Source organism: Sciurus vulgaris, assembly GCF_902686455.1.
Source record: "Sciurus vulgaris genome assembly, chromosome: 3".
Taxonomy (NCBI): domain Eukaryota; kingdom Metazoa; phylum Chordata; class Mammalia; order Rodentia; family Sciuridae; genus Sciurus; species Sciurus vulgaris.
The window spans coordinates 3,704,466-3,722,464 of record NC_136463.1 but is presented as its reverse complement, the minus strand read 5'-3'; the positions used below and the strand labels follow the sequence as shown (position 1 = coordinate 3,722,464).

Below are 17,999 nucleotides of genomic sequence, written 5' to 3'. Positions count from 1 at the left end.
GGAAGCAGGCACCTCGGGCTCTGTGGGGCAGCTTGGCTTTGCCTCCCTCTGCACCTCCATCATTCCCGGGCTCCCCGCCCCCGGCCTTCCAGGATCCGCTCGGGGGTGGACGGGTGGACCTGACCTGGCCTGGAGGTCGCCTGTCCTTGCCCCGGGAGCGCCAGGCCAGCGGCCTTCCTCCTGCTCCACCTGCCCTCCCCCTGAGCCGGGATCCTTCCTCAGGACCCTGAGCTGGCCTTCCAGGGCGTGGAGGGAGAGTCGGACGTCCAGCTTCCAGGGCACTCCCACGTCTGGTGCCCGGTCAGGCCCTGAAAGGGAGGGAGTAGGAAGGTTCCAGAAGCCTGGGCTGCTCCCCAGATCAATGGAGGGAAGGCTGGCCACCAGCAAGCTGGGCAGCAGCGTCAGAGCCAGGGTCTTGGGTGGCTTTGGTCAGGGCTCCCAGTCCTGGCCAGTCCTCAGCCCCATGCCCTTCCTGCTGGACACTGGAACCTCCTAGACCCTTCCCTCCCTCTCTCCTCTGCTGACTCAGAGCTCGGCTGGGAGGGAGCCTGGTGTGACCACCTGGGGACATCAGGTGGCTCTTTCCCTGGTGGTCCACAGGACTCCACCTCCGAGCCTCAGTTTCCTCACCTGGACACTGCGGGTCGTTCCAGGCCCAGGGGGGTGTGTGGAGTGCGTAGCTTCCCGCGTCAGCAAGCGGGGGCAGCCGGACAAGCCCCGCCCCAGGGCGAGCGGCCTGCAGCTACCTCCCTCCTGCTCGGTCCCTTCCTTCCTGCAGGTTCCGGTCGGAGGCCCTGGGGGATGCTCCCGTTTGCTCCCCATCTTCTTGCAGATCGTGCTGGGTCCCTGGTGGCCAGCCCCACCCTCCTGTCTGGCGGCGGGTTGGGCTCAGGACCAGGCTCGCCAGGCTGTCAGGAGGCAGCTCCCTGAGCACAAGGTCCCCGCTGAACCCCGAGGACTGGGTCGCAGAGGGGCGCAGGGGTCCCTGTTCCAGAGCTCAGCACGCACTCGCCTGGAGCTGGGTGGGTAGAGGAGGCCGGGCTCCCTGACCGGCCGAGGAGCCAGGTCGGCCTCCCTGGGGGCCTTGGGCCTGCTCTGAGGACTGCCCCGCTTGCCAAGCCCCCCTTCCCCCGACAGCCCTCTTCAAGCCCTCTTGTCCCCACTCCCGCCCTGGCATGGTGGCCAGTCTCCGGGTGGCCCTGTGACCCTGCCTCTGGCGCGCGTGCCTTGGGTGTCCGCCCAGGGTGCCCGTGTGACTTCTGGGGCTAGGACAAGTGCCGCCTCTTCCATCTTGGTCTCCGGCTCCCTTGCTGTGAGGGAAGCCGCTCCCCAGTCTCTCGGGAGAAAGGCGGAGGCTCCAGGCCACACCTCGGAGCCTCGTGCAGGGCCTCCTGATGAAGGCTGGAGCCTCCCTCTACAGCCTCCCGAGCAACCCCAGGCTGGAACCACCCAGCCAAACCACTCCTGGATTCCGACCTGTGTGACAAATAAATGGGAAGCATTGCTTTAACCCTCCAAGTTTTGGGGTGAATCGTAAGCAGCCAAAGGACCCATGTGTCTCGGGAAGCACCCGTTTGGATGGGAGGAGCCCGGGCCTCAGTCCCCTGGCGCGTCTCCTCTCTCACCCAGCCCTCCTGGGCGGTGCTGGCAGCAAGCTGCGTGACTGGTCGGCCCAGAGTCAGGACTTGCCGCACAGGGCGACCACCCCGGAGTTCCTGGGTCTGCCCAGAGTCCCGAGCTGGAACTCTCAGTGGCGGGCGGCCTTCTCTCTGAAGGGTTGACCAGGGCCCTTCTGCCGCACACCGTCCAGTCTGGAGAGCCCAATTCTCTGTGGCCGCAGGTCCAGGTGCCGGCCTGCCGGAGGCCGGGGCGGCCATGGCTCCCCAGGGCTGCGCCTGACCTCAGGGGCGTCCCTGGCACAGCTGCTGCCTGGGGCTGGGCCCTGTCACCCCTCGCAGTCGTAGGTCCCTCACTCCCCCACGGCCACCGCTCAGAGGCGGGTCTCGGCTGCAACCCTGCTCACAGGGGGGTCACGCAGGCTGGTGCCCTGGTGGCATCTCGGGGCGTATCCGCAGACGCTAGCAGGCTCTGCCACAGTACTGCTGGCTCTGCAGAGGACCAGCTGCCCCCTGATGTGGGTGCTCCCCTTCCTGGCCAGGGCCAGGGCTGCTTTCCCAGGCTTGCAGGCTGTTCCTGGCCGCCGTGGTGCCTCTCACGTGAGCCACGCGTGCTCGCTTGAATGGCGCCTTGATTCTAACCCAGTTCCTGTGAGGCCTTTTCTCTGCCGCACCAACGGGGCTTGCCAGGTGCCAGACCCAACGAGGCACTTGAATTTACTATTTCCACATCACTCGGCTCAGCGAGCAGGTATTGTTTCCATCCACTAGACCTGAGGTGCGGGCATCTCCCTAAAAGGTCAGCTGGTAGCTCTTACTCAGGACTCTTGGAAGCCAACCGAAACTGGCTTAAGCAATGAGAAGGGGGTCATCTGACCGGGTCACATGACAAAAACTCACAGGATCAGATCTGAGCCTCAGGCACAGTAGGATCCAGATCCACCAGTGTTGGGCTTGGAAACTGTTTCTTTCCACCTTCCACGTCTGCTGGCCTCTGCCTCATGGTGCCAAAATGGCTGCAGGCAGCTGGAGGGAGACTGCTGTTCTGGGGCTGCTTGTTCTCACCCCAGCCTGGACCAGCAAGGGTGAGATGAGGTCAGTTCCACCTTAAGCCACATGACCTGAGTGGTGAAGAGCAGAGACTGCGGTGCTCCCACCCAGCAAGGGGGAGGGGACTGCAGAGCAGGAACAGCTGGTCATTCTGGGGGCAGAGCCCAGTCCAGTGCAGAAGACTTTAGGTGGCGAGTGGGCCATGAGGGCTCCTCCCTCGGGAACAGGACTGAGGCCTCTAGAAAAGAGGCTCTGCTCAGCCACGAGCTCCCTCTGTTGCCCTTTATCCTCTGCCGAGCGAGGACACAGCCCCTGACTCCTCCCCAGCACACAGCCACGGCTGGGAAGCAGAGGCAGCCTTACCAGACCCTGACCCGCCAGCCTCTCAGTCCCGGGCTTGCTGCCTCCAGAGCTGCAGGTCCAGATGTCTGTTGTTCATAAATCTCCGCCTCCGATGCTTTGTTATGGCAGGACAGGGGACTGAGCCAGTAACCAGCCAAACAGAAGGTGGAAGGAGCTGATGACCAGCTGATAACTAGCAAGAGACGGAGCGGTATGCAGGGCCTGAAGAACCCAGGGCCTCGCACGTACTAGGCAAGCACTCTGCCACTGAGCCACAGCCACAGCCCAAGACCTTTTAGAAATTTACTTTGAGACAGGGCCTTGCTGAAGCTGGCCTTGAATTTGTGATCCTCCTGCCTTAGCCTCCCAAGTAGCTGGGATTACAAGTGGGTGCCACCATACCCACTGATACTGAGCTTCTTTATGCCCTTCTACACACAGAATCAAGAGCAGAAGAAGCTTCCACCTGACGTAATGAAATTTTGACCCAAAATTTCAAAAAAGAAAAACAAAACAAAAAAACTTGATCCTTACCAGTCACTCCTCTTTTGAGCAGAAATCCCACCAGACTAAGTGAAAAAGTCACCCACCTCCAACACACCCAGAGCCCCGCAGAAGCACAACCGCTCTGGTATCATTCACACTATAGACTTTACAACAGTGCCCTCTTGGAGTTGCTCAGTGTGCAGCCTGCACAACACTACCTGGTACCCCCGAGTCACATAGTTTATGTAAAAGAATAAGGAAAGGAAAAAGAGGGAAGGGTAGGGATGTAGCTCAGGGACAGAGCCCGCTCTTTGGACGCATCAGGCCTGCGTTCAATCCTCAGCACCGCCAAAAAGAAGTGGAGGGGGAGGAAATCCGTTCAGAGAAATAATAGCTGAGCATAATACAGAAAGGAAAAACACGAGTGGTGCCTTCCCTGCCGCAGATGGAATTCATAACTCCCTCCTTCCACTGACATTCATGCTCTGCTGCCCTTGGCCAGCACCTCATTTGGTCCTGGTTCCCCTGCTCTGGGGACGCCCACTCTGAATAGGGCCCCAGCTGCAGGCCGAGTGATAAGCCAGGCTTGGAGGCAGGCTGAGGTGCTCACCAAACAGGCCACCAGAGCTGGGACGCAGGACTTCAGGGGCAAGAGTCACCAGCCCCCACAGCCCTGCCAACACTCCTGTGGATGAAGAAGGCCCAGGTGGAGGGAGGTGGGCGTGGCCAGGTGCCGGCAAGGCCAAGCCCCTGCAGTGAGAGCCATCAGCCTCTCCCCTGCAGTGGCCGCATGGATGGACTCAGGAACAGAACCACTAAACCAAACACGCTCCGGTCGAGTCCAGGTAAAACCCGGCAATCTGAACGAGGCTGGGGACTTGTGGAGGTCAGCATGCCTGTTGTGACGTTGTCCTGGTTTTGAAGAAAGCTACCCCGCTGTGAACTGAGCCACGTGTGCATGAACTCTGTGTTTTCTTCTTCCTACAGTACCAGGATCTGAACCCAGGGCGTCCTGCGTGCTGCGTGCTCTACCCCAGAGCTCCGGCCCCAGGCCTGTGTCAGTTCCTACAACCACTCCTGAGCCCACGATTCCCTTCATAAGAAATGCAGGGGGAAATTTATTTCTGAGGCCAGAATCCTGCTTCGGGACTTCTCCCCGGCAGTCCTGACAGCCCAGGCTTGTCACAGGCCCCTCCAGCAGTCCCCTCACAGGACCACTGCTGCTGCCCCTGGGCGCCCTGCAGAGGCAGCTCGCAAGGTACTGAGCGCAGGGAGGGGCGTGCTGGCGGGGAGTGCGGGAGGCAGGAAGGTAGCCCCAGGGAAAGCCCCACCACATGCCTGGCCCGAGACCTGGGTCCCCATCACCGGCAACCAGCACCTGGGAGGGACTCCAGTTCCTGCATCCCCACCTCTTCAGACACCGAGGTGCACAGTCTCATTCCAGAAATCCCAAAACCCCAACCAGTCCCTGCACCTCTTTGCTTCTCCTGATGCTGCCCTGGCTTTGGTCTCACAAATCTCCCTGGACAAGATAAGACAGCTGGCCTGCACCTTTCTGGCAAGGCCTGAGCAGACGCCCTGGCCTCAGGTCTGACTGCACACCTGGCCAGCATGCTCTAGGCTTTTGGGCAGGGCTTCCTGCCTGGCCTTCCTCCCTGTCAGGCTCTAGGGCAGCTGAGGGCTCAGGTGCCCCGGCACACTCCCTGCCCAGGCTGCCTGTCCTGGGCTGTCCGCTAGACTTTTCCCTCCACCTGCAGTCCCCTGAAGAGGACCCTAAGTCCAGTGAGGGCTGAGGCAGTTGGAAGGGGCAGGTTTCCTCCCAGAACTCTAGGCTCTTCCTCCTCCAGAGAACAGAGTGCCCTCTCCAGTCCCCAGGGGAGGCAGGGCGGAGACCCCAGCAAGACAGGGCAACCCTGTGACTCTGCCACCTCCTCCCTTCCCCCAGCTGCAGTTAGGAGGTGCCAGAAGGGCTGAGCTGTCACGGGAAGGCCAGGCAGGGCAGCTGCACCTGCCCCTCATGGGATCAGACCACTCCACTGAGGGGCTATTCCTGCACCTTCCCAAAGACCGTTGCTCCTCTCTGTTCACCTCTCCTCCTCCTCTCTCTCTCCACTTGCTAAAAGCCAGGAAAGGGGGCTGGGGGCGGAGGCAGGTCCCCTGAGCTGGGGAGTCCCTCTCTGGCAGGAGGCCTTTGCACCGGATGGGGCATCCCAACAGGTGCAGCTCTGCTCGGGCTTCTGTTAGGGGCGCCCTCTGCGTGAATACTCGCTGACCGCTTGAATCCCTAAAGGCTGGGCTGGGGGAGACGCGGGCTCCCGACAGTTCTAGTGGGAGCAGGGCTCGCGGGTTCCGATTCCCTGCCCAGGCCTTTGGAGTCTGACCCCACAGCCAGGGCCTGGGGGTGGTCCCGGCAGGGACCCGGGCGCGCCCCGAGGCTCCCTGGAGAGGGCTGCCCGAGGGTGACCCGCCCCGTAGGACCGGGCCTGGCCAGGTGGGGCGCGGTGCCCTGCAGGCCGGAGGGCCCGGGCCGCCTCGGCCCAGCCGCCGCAGAAGGAGGGCGCGGAGCCGGGGTGGCGGCGCGGGCGCGCATTGATTGCTGGTGTAGACGCAGCCGCGGCGGCGCGGCCCGGGGGCTCTGCGCGCCCGCGCCCGGCCGGGCTGTCGGGAACTCGGGCCGGGCTCGGCTCGCTCGCGCTTACTGGAAACGTGCTCCTGCGAGGAGCGGCTGGGTGGCTACAGCTCGGGGCCGCCCTTGGCCGAGGGCAGGGCCGGGCTGGGCACCCGGGCGCCTGCGGGCTGCCCTGGGCGCGTGCCACCTCCGGGGACCGCGCGGCGGTGGTGCACCCCGGGCCTCCCAGCGTCGCGCTCCCCCGTGGGCGGGCGGGGTAGGGAGCTGGGGGCCGGCCGGGGAAGCCGCGGGGCGGGTTGTCCACGGCTCCGAAGAGAGCCGCCTCCCTTCCCGGTAGCCTCACAGCCACGCGGGGGAAGGTGGCGCCGCGCCAGGGCCAGGCGGAGGCGAGAGCCCGGCCCGCAGCCACGCCCTGCCCGGGGTGCAGGTGGCCCGGGCAGGAGATGGTGTTGGGGGTGGGCAGTCTCCTGACCGGGGAAGGACGCCTGCACGCTGCCTCCCGACCAGAGCAAGGGGCCTGCATCAGCACAACAACGTTTATTGAGCACCTACTGCACCGGAGGCACCCTGGGAGCAGCAGACAGGGAGGGGCGGTTTCTCCCTTTCAGGAAAATGTTTCAGAGCACGTATATTTATTTATTTATAAAGCATAGGCACTTTATTACTGGGTTTATATATTATGCATCCATAAAACTTGAAATTTAAAGAGGATGAGATAAAATAGAAATAGGGTTGAGTTTCTTTCCATGTGCCAACAAGCTGTCGAGCACTCCGCCTTGAAGACCTGGGTTCGCTGACTGCATCCTGGTTGGCCTTCCGTTGGAGAGAACACCCTCACCTATTGTGTTCATATCATCCATCCCCCCAGCACAAGCCCAAGGCCCAGCATAGGGGAGATAGATAATAGTGGGAGGTGCTTCAAGATCTGGCCTGGAGTCTTGGGTCTGCTGCTTGCTGGCCCAGTGACTCTGGGCTTCTCTGAACCTCAGTTTCTTCTGCAAGATGGAAGGAACAGCATCTCCCACACCTGGCAGAGGAACAGGCAGTGTGCTGGTCAGCTTTGAAGGGGACCTGGTGCTGTTGCCAGCTGGGCACTGAGTGAACCCAAACAGCACAGTGGCTAGGAACACACCCTAAAGGACTAGGCAGGCTCCTGGGGTGGTCATGCCCATTCAGAAAGAGAGTCCATTTACTGTGGCATGGATAGGGCAGTTGTTTGTCAAATCTGCGTTGTGTCTGGAGAGCTGCTGGAGGGGGCCGGGTTCAAGGAAGAATTGTCAAGAGAGAAGAGCTAGTCAGTCAGTCAGTCAGTCAACAAACAACTGAGAGTCAACTGTCAGGTTCTGTTCTAGGTAGTGGACAACAGGCTCCCTGGGGAGCCTGAGGTCCTTTGCAGCCCAGGGTGTCCCCATCAAAGGCACTGGGTTCTCTGAAGAGCATGGGGGTCATCTTCAGTCCAGGGATGAGAGGCCCTTGGAACAGGGGGAGGCCGCGCACAGGTGGTCACCCCCTGAGGTGTGGTCACCCCCTGAGGTGTGGCTCCCCCTGGGCGGAGAGTGACTCAGGCCCCGCCCAGCCTCCCCACTGCCTGGGTTTGGTTTGTTTAAGAACAAATTAGTCACAGAGCAGGCAGCTTTCCCGAAAATAAACCGAGAATCCCCAGGAAACAGGGAAAATTGAAGGCAGGCGGTGAGTCAGCACGTGCGGCCCCAGGGCTCCACTTTCCAAACGCGCGCCCTGCCCCGCCCCTTCCTCCCGCTCTGCCCTCCCGCCCTCCTCCCGGGCTCGTTCCCACTGCTCGGCTCCGGCCACGCTCCCTGGCCTCTACTCCTTCCCGCCAGGGCCGCCTCCATTCATCTCTCTCTGTGTTTACAGCGCCCCTAGCAGGGCCGGGCGGGCACGGGTGCCAGCGGGCAGGAAGAGGGAGGCCCAGAAAGCGGGCTCCTCCTGGACCCCCTCCCTGCGCACACACAGCGGAGGTGTCCCCAGCTGAGGCCCCGGGGAGCAGAGCTCAGCCCCAGAGCAAGGCCTGAGCCAGTGAAGCTGGGGGCTCTGCTGAATCTGAAGGACAAGCTCCCATGTCCTTTCCTCTGGTGCCTCTGCCTGAGCCTCCTGCGGGAGAGGCCAGACCCCACTTTGGGAGGCCTCTTGCCTTCCCATTGGCACCCAAACACTGGAGGTCAGCAGGGGAGGTCGCGGGCAGCCCCATGCTGGGAACCTGGCTTCTCCGCTCCCCATGGCTGGAGCTGGTGAGACCCCTCCTGTCAGGACTAGCTCCTGAGGGCCCTCATCTTCCCTCAGCGGCCCCCCATCTCCCCAGCTGAAGGCCATGCTATGCCACTCTCCTTGGGACCCCCCAAGCTCCTCACTTCCCACACCCCTCAGGAGCCAGGGAAGGCGACCCAGGCATGGGTCACAGGGCCTGGCTGGGGTCTCCTGTCTCCCGGTCACTGGCCAATCTCTGTCTGCAGCTCTCCATGAATAATTTAGTTGTTCGAATTACAGTAAAGAGCTATTCAGCTTCCCTTCCCAAATCGTTAAGAGCTGATAGAAGACGCCTTGGTTCCTTCAGAGGAAAGTCCCTTTCCCAGCGAAACTGAGCCCTGTGGGTGGGGATTTCTCCCCCTCCACCCCCACCCCGATCATGGACCGATATCCAGTCCTACCAGGCAACTGGTATTTGAAAAAAAAATGTCAGCTATAAAAAATGGATGGAAGCACTGGCCCCAGTGCTGGGGAGCGGGAAGCATAGCCGTCCCGCAGAGCCTGGAGGGAGCGCACGGAGACCCAAGTGGTAATCGTGGATCCCTGGAGGACTCCTGGACACAAGGAGGAGCAGGGCAGAAGCCTGGTGGGAGAAGCTGACCAGATGGAGGAGCCCTGCATGCCGTGTGCGTGCGTGTATGTGTGTGTGTGTGTGTGTGTGTGTGTGTGTGTGTGTGTGTGTGTGCCTGGAGTGGGTGGGCAGGGACCGAGTGGGGCTCTGCGAAGCCCGACGGCTCCCTGGTGTTTTCAGAGCTGGGAAGTTGGGATGGGGACTCTGGGTGGGGCTGGGCTTGGGCCTCCCAGTCAGGTGATTTGCAGGCAGGCAGGGGAGGAGCTTTGGGAAGTTCAGAGAGAGGGAGGAACCAAGGGAAAGGGCCCTGGTGGGGTCTTTGGCCAGGAGATTCAATGAAGATGGAGGCAGCACCAGGGGCTGCGGAACCTGGACCCTGGCACCAAGGACCGTGGTTAGCCCTGGACAATGGAGCCCCCAGGGTGGGAACCCAGAGCCCAGAGTCAGCTGTGGCTGCCTGAGGAGGGGGCCCAGTCCAGAATCGCAGCCTGCAGGAGGCTCCCAGCACCTGGGGAGCCCCTGCAGTCCAGGCCAGTGGAGCGTGGGGGACAGGGCCGAGCAGCAGGCTCCCAGCCTCTGCAGCATGGTCCAGAGGAGGCCAGGGAGGAAGGAGGAGCCTCTGCAGCTGGCTGGAGGCTTGGCTTGTGCCTCCAGCAAGCTCGCCTGGACTAGCTGAGGACTCTGTTCTGAGCCAGGCCCGACCAGGAATGGGTGTGGTTTCCCATGATCTGCCCCTGCCCAGAGCCACTGACCTGCCCTGCACACCTGCTCACTGACTGCACCTGAGCTGGCCCAACTGGCCTCCCACAGCCACCCAAGTGCCCTTCATGTCTGTCCATCCTCACAACAGGACACCGAGAGAAGGGCTCCAACACCTTGCAAACACACGCTCTAGGCTCCTGAGGGCCTGCTCTCCCCCGTGGTCCCACTAGCATCCAGGCTGCCTCTGTTCCTAACTGTTCCAGATTCCCCAGGGGCCATCTTGGCAGAGAGGCAGGTCTTTAGGCAGCTCAGAGAAGAATGTGCAGACTCTCCACACCTGAGTGCGGAGCCAGGCCGGGTGAAGGAGAGGCTGAGCCAGGATGGCCCCCACCGCCAGTGGAGGAAGCAGTGTGCATTAGCCTGCGCCAGGGCAGCCCAGGGGCCTGCTGGCAAGAATTTTGCCCAGCTAGATAGTGTGATTCGCCTGTGAATACCCAGGTGTCCCCACCCCTGAGCCCCTGTGGCCCCAGACCCCACAGCAACCCTGACCTGCACTCGCTCATCCTAGTGGAGGTGGCTCCTCCCCCTCACAGAGGCCTTGTGGGGCTCAGCAGTGACCTCAGTACCCCTCAACCATATGTGGGCCTGCTGGGGTCCCCAGGGGCCGCCCAGTCTGCTGTGTCGGCATCTCTGCCGCTTCTGCTGCAGGAGCAGAGGCTGCGGAAGGACCCTGGCAACCCCTGGCAACCCCATCCTTCCCTCCCCAAGCCCACGCTGGCCCCTGGGGGGAACAGGGGTAGTGGAGCCCCACAGAAGAGGGTAGAGTTCCTCCTTTCCTTGAAAGGGATGGCCAACACCCTGGTCTTCAAGCCCTCTCTAGGCATCTGGCTTCCTGGGATAAGCAGATGGGACACACTGTTCCCCACATTCCCTCCCCTTCTTCCCTTGCTGGGGGAGGCTTGGGCAAGGTGGCACCTGGCTGATAGCAACCAAGCAGAGGCCACCTGCCCTCGACTTCTGCCCTCTGTGGGTGAGAGTGACCAGGGCCCTCTCTGGTGTGGATATTGGGTGGCCTCTGCAGTCTCCCATCCCCTCCCACACAGTACCTCCCCCATCTGTGCTGGGCTTCTGCCAATGCAGGAGGAGCACCCCCCTCTCTTTCCTGAGGGTCTTTGAACAAGAGGGGCCGGCAGACTTTTTCTGAAAAGGCCCAGGGGTATTTTGGTCTCTGGCTTCAGAGAGAGAGCCGCCCAGGAGCAGATGATTGTGTCTTTGTCTCCAAAAAACTTTATTTACAGATGTTGAAACGTGAATTTCATATCATTTTCACATGTCATGAAACGTCTTTTCCTTTTGATTAGTTTTTTGTAACCATTTAGAAATGTAAAAACTGGTCTTTGCTCCGAGCAGAGCGAAATCAAGCCGCGGGTGGGATGTGTTCTGCCCGAGGGCTGCGGCTTGCTGCCTGGCCCAGGCTGCCCTCTGCAGACTCCTGCTCCAGGAACAGAAGCACCCTCCTCCACCAGGAAAGCACAGCACAGGCCACACGCCCGCTCCACCGCTTCCCGTCTGTCTCCTCGCTGGGGCCTGGGGCACCTGCCATGCAGAGGGCATCCATCAACCTCTAGTGTGCTTCCTCTGCGTGGACTTCTTGAGCCTCACAACTCCTGGTAAGGCATCACTCCATCCCGGTTTTGTGGATGAGGGAGTAGGAGCCCAGAGAGATTAAGTAACCTGCCCAGGGTCACCCAGCTAGCTGAGGCAGAGGCAGGAATCCAGACTGTGCGCAGACGGTGCCTCTTTCCCCAAAGGTAGCCCTGGGGCTGGGCCTCCATCTGGGGCACTAGGCCTCCAGGGGACATGGCCAGGGTCAGAGAAGCCCAGCCTGCTCCACCCAGAGGTGCAAGGGCTCCTTCCGAGGACTGCAGTTCCTGAGCCTCATGTCTAGGGCTAGCTTTGGGCCGTGGATCTCCTGGGCTGGGCTCCTGCCTCCTCAGCAATCGCAGATGAAGGGCTGCTCTGGCCTCTGCAGCTGCCAGCCCCTCCCCCGCCTTCCGTCTGAACCTCGCACCCTGACCCTGCCTCCAGCTGAGGACATGCCCGCTGCCCACGGCCTGCACCACCCGCCTCTGCTCAACAGCTCCACTCAGCCTCCAGCTGGCCCCCTCTTTGCCAAGTGCTGCTCTCCCCGCATGTCCGAGGGGGACAACCACCCTGACACCTTCCTGCTCCCAGCCTCAGCCTGGGAATTGGGGCCGCTCCTGGGCGGGCTGGGCTGGATAAACATGTGGTTCCGCTGTGGTCTGCCTTCCCATGTGGGGTGTCTGGGGAGGCTTCTGAGGTTGGAGGTGGGAGGCGGCTCCCTCCTTTGCACTCACAGGCAGTGACCCCAGCCCAGCATGTTCCCTGCCCTCCCTTCTAGACTTTTCCCATAGAACATCCTGGCTTCAGGGATTCTCATCACTTCATCCAGAGTTCAGAGTTCATGGGAAGTTCCCCTACACCCCCTTCCTGGTCCCCCCGGAGGAAGGGGAGGAAGAGAGACAGCCAGGTCATAACTGAGCTGCAGGAGAACTCCGGGGTCCTAGGGGGAGTGAGGTAGCAGGGTCTTGAGGGAGGTCAGGTGGGGCAGAATCCAGCAGTTCACAGCACAGGCTGGAGGCCAGGAAATGGCAGGTCACCCGGACCTGGATCATCCGGGATCATCCTGCCCAGCCACAGGAAGACCAGGTGGGCTCTGCTGGGGCGGCGAGTGCAGAGAAACTCCAAGACGGGGCTCCTCTCCTGTCTCCTCTCCTTCCCTGTGAGGGTCTCCAGAGAAAGCTGGCCTCCCCCAAGGGGCAGAAGCAGCCTTCAGTTGGGGCACTAGGGAGACGGGAGACAGGACTCCGAGGCCAGGGGCAGAGGCAATGTTGAACCCTTGAGAAGCAAGGAGAGAAGAAGGAAAGGAGAAAGGAAGGAGAGAAAGGAAAGACAGAGGGGAGGGAAGATGGATGGATGGAAGGATGGGGAGGAAAGGTAGAAGGAAGGAGAGAGGACGGAGTGGGAGAGGCAGCAGGGAGGGTCCCCGGGCCTAGTGCCCTGCTCTTCCACAGGAGCCCCCACCTCCACGAGTGCTTAGCTCTCTCCTTGCCATCTCCTGCTCTGGCCTCTGTCCAGCTGGGATAGGCAGCCCTGTGCCCACAGGCCGTCGCCCTGGAGACACCAGCATCTGGAAATGTCAACGTCGTCCGTGGTCAGACCCCGGTTCCCTCCCTTTCCCCCTTCTCCTTTTTCAATCTCAGTTGCTTCTGCCCAAGTCGCAAACTTCCTCTGTCTCCATGGGGATGGAGGAGGGCCGGCTCTCTTTTTCCATCCCAAACATCTGTCTCCATAAACAGTTGTGCGCTGGCTCGGGGCACCTCCTCCTTCTGGCTGGGGCTTGGGAGGAAATGCTTTGTTTATCTGGAGGGGTCCGTTTCCTTGCTCCTCTCAGGGTTGGCCCGTGCTGGATTGCTGCAGCCCTGGACACTGGGAGCCCTGGGCACATGGCCAGATCTGCCTGCTCCTCTGTGGCCGGTGCTCTGCTCAGTCATCTGGTAGATCTCAGCTCCACTTTGCCAGGCGGGTTGTGTCGCACAGTCCTCTTAACCTCTCTGAACCTGCTTTCCCCTGGGAGGTGGGCATTCTAACTGTGCCTCTCTCCCGGATTTGTCCGGCAGGCAAAGACCGGCACCGGCGCCAGGTGTAAGAGCTGGCTGTCCATCAGAATGCTCTGCTGCTCCTCGTGTCTGTGGGTAAGATGTCACTTAGGACAATGTTCAGACCCAGAGAGGTTGCTTGTCCCAGGACTGTCCAGGAGCTTGGTGGTGGGGACAAGACTCCACCCCAGGAGACAAGCCCACCCATTCCACCAACCAACAGGACCCCTGTCCAAGTCCCCCCGCTTGGGTTTGCAGGTGAAGGAGGGAAGGGCCCTCCTTCCTAGCTTGACGCTTCTTTGATCTATTTCAGGGAAGAAGTTGGGGTAACTAAGGAAAGTTAGTGGGGTTTTGCCTGGGAGCCAGGGACAGGAATGTGTGATGTAGGATAGTCAGGGAGTCAGGGACAGGGACTCTGTGACTCATCCCTGCCTCCCTGGCTGGTGGAATTGGCCACAAGAAGATCACAGGACTGGCCCAGCCCCAGCCCTGGCCCAGCCACCTTGGGAGCCTGCTGTGGGCCACCTGACCCAAACGCTGGCCTCACTCCCAAGGGCCTCACCAAACCTACACCCAGTCTAAGCCCAAGCCCAGCCCCCTTCCCTGTGTCCACAGTTGCTGCGTGTCTCTTTCTTTGACCATCCTCCTGTTCCCAGATGACTAAAGAGGAGCCCTCAGAAATGCCCACTGAACATCTGAGTTGGATGGAGTCCTGGCTCTGGAGCAGGCGGAAGAGCTTTGGGGTCCCGCTCCACGCATTCCTGGCTGACCCTGGGCGGGTTCATCTCTGAGACTGGCTTAGGTCATCTGTGAAATGGAAAGCACAGTTATAGTCCCCACTGGGGACTGGAGCTGCTCACGGTGACGTCTGGTTACAGTCCCCCGCCAAGTGCTGGGGGGAGTCCGGTGAGCAGCTCCGCACCCCTCCCACAGAAGCTGTGCCCGGAAGAGCTGGACACCAGCAGGGAGGCAGAAGCAGAGTAGCCGCGGCAAGCAGGGGGTCTCCGGGTGAGCCTGGACCCGCTCCGCCCCAGCATCTGTAGTAAAGTGGGGTAACAGTGACTCGGCGGCGGCTTGTGAGGACCACGGCAGCCAGGCAGGGGCAGGCCCTCCCAGGAGCATGGGCACCACACCCACTCCACCTGTGCCCAGGCCCCCCAGAGGGCAAGAGGGCAGGGTTTGCTGGCTGGGGGCTAGGGAGCAGGTAACTGAAGATCCCTCCCTGACGGGGCAGGAGACTGGACCACCGTGGGGGAGCTGATGCTCCGTTTTCCCCTGGACTTGACTTACACAAATCAAATGGTTAATTTTTTCTTTCAGTGTTGGGGATGGAACCCAGGACCTCATGCCTGCTGGGCAAGCACTCTACCACTGAGCTGCACCCCCAGCCCACGCGTCATGAGTGGAAAGAGGAAACTATAAGAACATGCAGGTGACTGCAGAGCAAGCATTAAACCCAAGCACAGGGTCCCTTTCCGAGTGTGGGACCCCAAGTGGCAGACTAGTCCCTGGTAATCCAAGATGACTAATTGCTTGGATTCCTTGGTGTCTTCTAAGAGAGAAATAAACTGGGTCGGAGGAGAGATGCTAGGAAGAAGGAGGATGGATCCCTGGTTCCTGGCTCAAAAGTTCAGCCTGCCAGGTGAGGCCAGGTGAGCCCCCACAGGGAAGCAGGAGCACCTGGGGCAGCCGACACACTGCTTTGCTTGAGGCTGACTGTCACTGGGACTCTGCAAGCTCGCCCTTGTCTTTAGGAAACACACCTAGTTATGCTGGGGTAAAGAGACCACGTCTGTGACTTATGCCCAAATGTCTGAGCAAAAATCATGAGGGAGCAACGCCAACGTGGGAAGACGTCCCATCCGGGGAATCCATCTGCACAAAGGATGTCCGGGAAATCTCCGTGGTGTTTTTGCAACTTTTCTGTAAGATTGATATTTTAAAAGTAAAAAGTGGGGTTCCTTGTTCTGTTTTGTTTTTAAGAGTCTAATACAGTTATTATTCTGGGGGAATAATACCGTCAAGAGCCAGACCTGCTGGCTGGGCAGGTAGGTGATGGTCTCTTGGAGGCTCCAGGTCCTCCAGGAGGGACCACAGCCCCGGGCAGGGAGCAGGGTCCCCACAGTGCCAGCACCCCCGCTCATGCCACTGTGGGTTCCAGCTTTCCGGCCTTGTGGCCAGTCTTTCCCTTTGGGGGGCCAGTGACTCAGCCATGGGTTCCATGTGGCAGGAAGTGGGCACAGTGACTCACAGGGTGGCTGGGCACCCTCCCTGCTGGAGACTGGGATCTCTGCTAAGGCCTAGGCCACAGAAGGTCCCTCAGAGAGCGGGTTCTACACCCCAAGTGATAGCCCAGGATCACTGCTGGGAGGGGGTGGCCCGGAGGTCTCTGCTGGGCCCTTCCTTGCACTGGTCAGCCAGCGCTGCCCACAGCCTGCAGAGATTTCCAGCCACTCCGGCCATCTGCTCTGTGCTGGATGCTCCTTCAGAATTCCTCACTGCAAAGTTGGTGCTGTTGCCAAGGCCTCCGACCCTGCTGGCTGCCCCCAGCTGTGAGCCTTCACCGGACCTGTTAGCAGCCAGGCAGAGGTCCTCAGGCCCAGGTCCCTGGGGCCTGGCTGCTTCCGGCCTGCGAAGAAGCCTGGAGCTCCAGGGCAGTTTCCACTTGCCTTGGGGACCCTGCTTGGGGCCCCTCTACATCTCCTAGGCAGGCTCAAGACCAACAGCTTAGACTAGTTAGTGGGTGCATGCCACCGTGGAGAGCAGGCTTGTCCTTCCTCCAACGCGTCCTGACCTCTCCGCCTTTTCTTCTCTGAATCCTGGGAGCACTCAGGGCTGGGGATGTCCTTTTAAAGCAAAGGCATGCTCACATTCATGTGGGTAAGGGTCCAGCGTTCCTGTGTCCAGGGCCTTGTCCTCATGGCTGAGGGAATCTGAGGCTCAGAGAGTCCGAGGAGCTCGCCTGAGGCCACGGGGCTCCAAGTGAAGGCCGGGTCTGAACTCAGGCCCTCCTGACTCCAGTCCCCTGTGGCAGAGCTGGTCCCCTCAGACTCCAGTTCCTCATCTGTTCATGACTTTCCCACTCCTGTGCGTGTTCCCTGCTCCTCTTCTTCTGGGTCCCTTTCGGTCCCTCTTATCCTCCTTCCCTTGTCCCCTGTCTCCTTGGGGTTGTCATCAGGCTGTCCTCACAGCTCCAAGGGAGCACAGCCTCCTGCCAGCCAGGCTGCCCCCTGGGGCACCTCCACTCCCACTTGGCTGGGTCACTTCACGCTTCCTCTGTGCAAACCCAGACTCGGGGTCGGGGGCGACATGCTTCCAGGGGACCGGAAGGGAGCTGGGGGTCCTGGAGTCCAGCGACCCCGTGGTGCCTACCGCAGCCTTAATTCCTTGTGAATAGCCCTGCGGGCTGCAGGGACTCCTCGTGTTCTGGTGGGTGTGGTGATCCTGCCTGGGGGCTCTTCCAGGGCTGGGCAGGATGGTGCTCTGAGTATCCGGCAGTCGGCAGACTATCAGTGAGTGGAGTTTCTCCTTTCCTTCCTTGTATTGAGTTAGACTCTGCCTCCTGGAAACTTCCTTCCCCTGTCCTTTGATCTGGGTGGAAGCCATCTTCCTAACTAGCCAGCCCTCACTTGACGGTCAGCTAGCTGGTGAAATCCCTTGTCTGAGTTTTTGTTGTTGTTGTTGTTAGAACAAAATACCTAAAGCAGTTCACTTTATAGAGAAAAGAGGCTCATTTTGGCTCTCAGTTCTAGAGGGCAAGGGCAAGAGGCTGCATCTGGGGCTGGCCTTCTTGCGGGCAGAGTCTGAGGTGGCTCAGGGCTTCACATGGCGAGAGACAGGAGGCTTCTCATGTGTCTTCTTGTGTCTTCTGGTCTCTTTCCCTTCCCCTTCTTCTCATAAAGCCACCAGGATGCAATCATCTCTGGAGATTTACCTCCATGTGGACATTGGTTACTTATCAATAGCTTTTGGTTTTGTTTCTGATATGCTTTTCTCTCTGCTATAATGCCGACCTACTGTTTGGTAGGTTACTTTTTTTTTGTAGGCTACTTCTTTGGTGTCTTCCACAAGGCCGTCATGGGAGGCCTAATGTTTGGGGGGCGTGGGGATATTCTATACCCATAGCATTTCTGTGATCTCACAGTTCCATCAAAGAAGAAAGGAGTTACTTTGGCCTGAGTTGCTAATGATAAGCACAATTATTTCCTTGGAAAAAAGATATTCTATGTTTCTATATTCTTTATTAAAATTTTAAAATACAGAGAAGTGAAAAATCATTCAAAAACATTATAAATCTCTCTATGTAGAGATTGAAACATTTGGTATAAACTATGTGTACCAAAAGTCTTATAAAAATGCCTTTTTCCACTACTTATGTTTTATGCATGTCTTCACACGTGAATGAATAAATAAATGCACAGTGACACACTGTTTCCATTGGTTGGGCAGTGTTCCATTATACAGACATCTTGGCCAACAGGTCCCAGCATATTGGACCTGTTTTTTGCCTCTATAAACATTGTTATATATACCTGCAGGAAACATGTTTGGTTCAGCAAGGTGTAATGGTGATACTAGTCACTCAGGAGGCTGAGGGAGGAGGACCACAAGTTTAAGGCCAGCCTCTGCAACTTAGCAAAACCCTATCTCCAAAAAAA

General features: G+C 59.8%; 1 long non-coding RNA gene across 8 annotated transcripts; it reads left to right on the top strand.

The window, feature by feature from the left end:
- Positions 1-11,734: 11,734 nt before the first annotated feature.
- LOC306657714 lies at positions 11,735-15,318 on the top strand. 8 transcript variants are annotated; one of them, XR_013762852.1, is made up of 5 exons: positions 11,735-12,391; positions 12,821-13,599; positions 13,998-14,349; positions 14,662-14,773; positions 14,899-15,318. It is a non-coding gene; the product is annotated as an uncharacterized lncRNA (long non-coding RNA). The 8 variants fall into 8 exon arrangements; XR_013762853.1 differs by having other exon boundaries at positions 11,735-12,896; positions 13,363-13,599; XR_013762854.1 differs by having other exon boundaries at positions 11,735-13,239; positions 13,363-13,437.
- Positions 15,319-17,999: the final 2,681 nt, after the last annotated feature.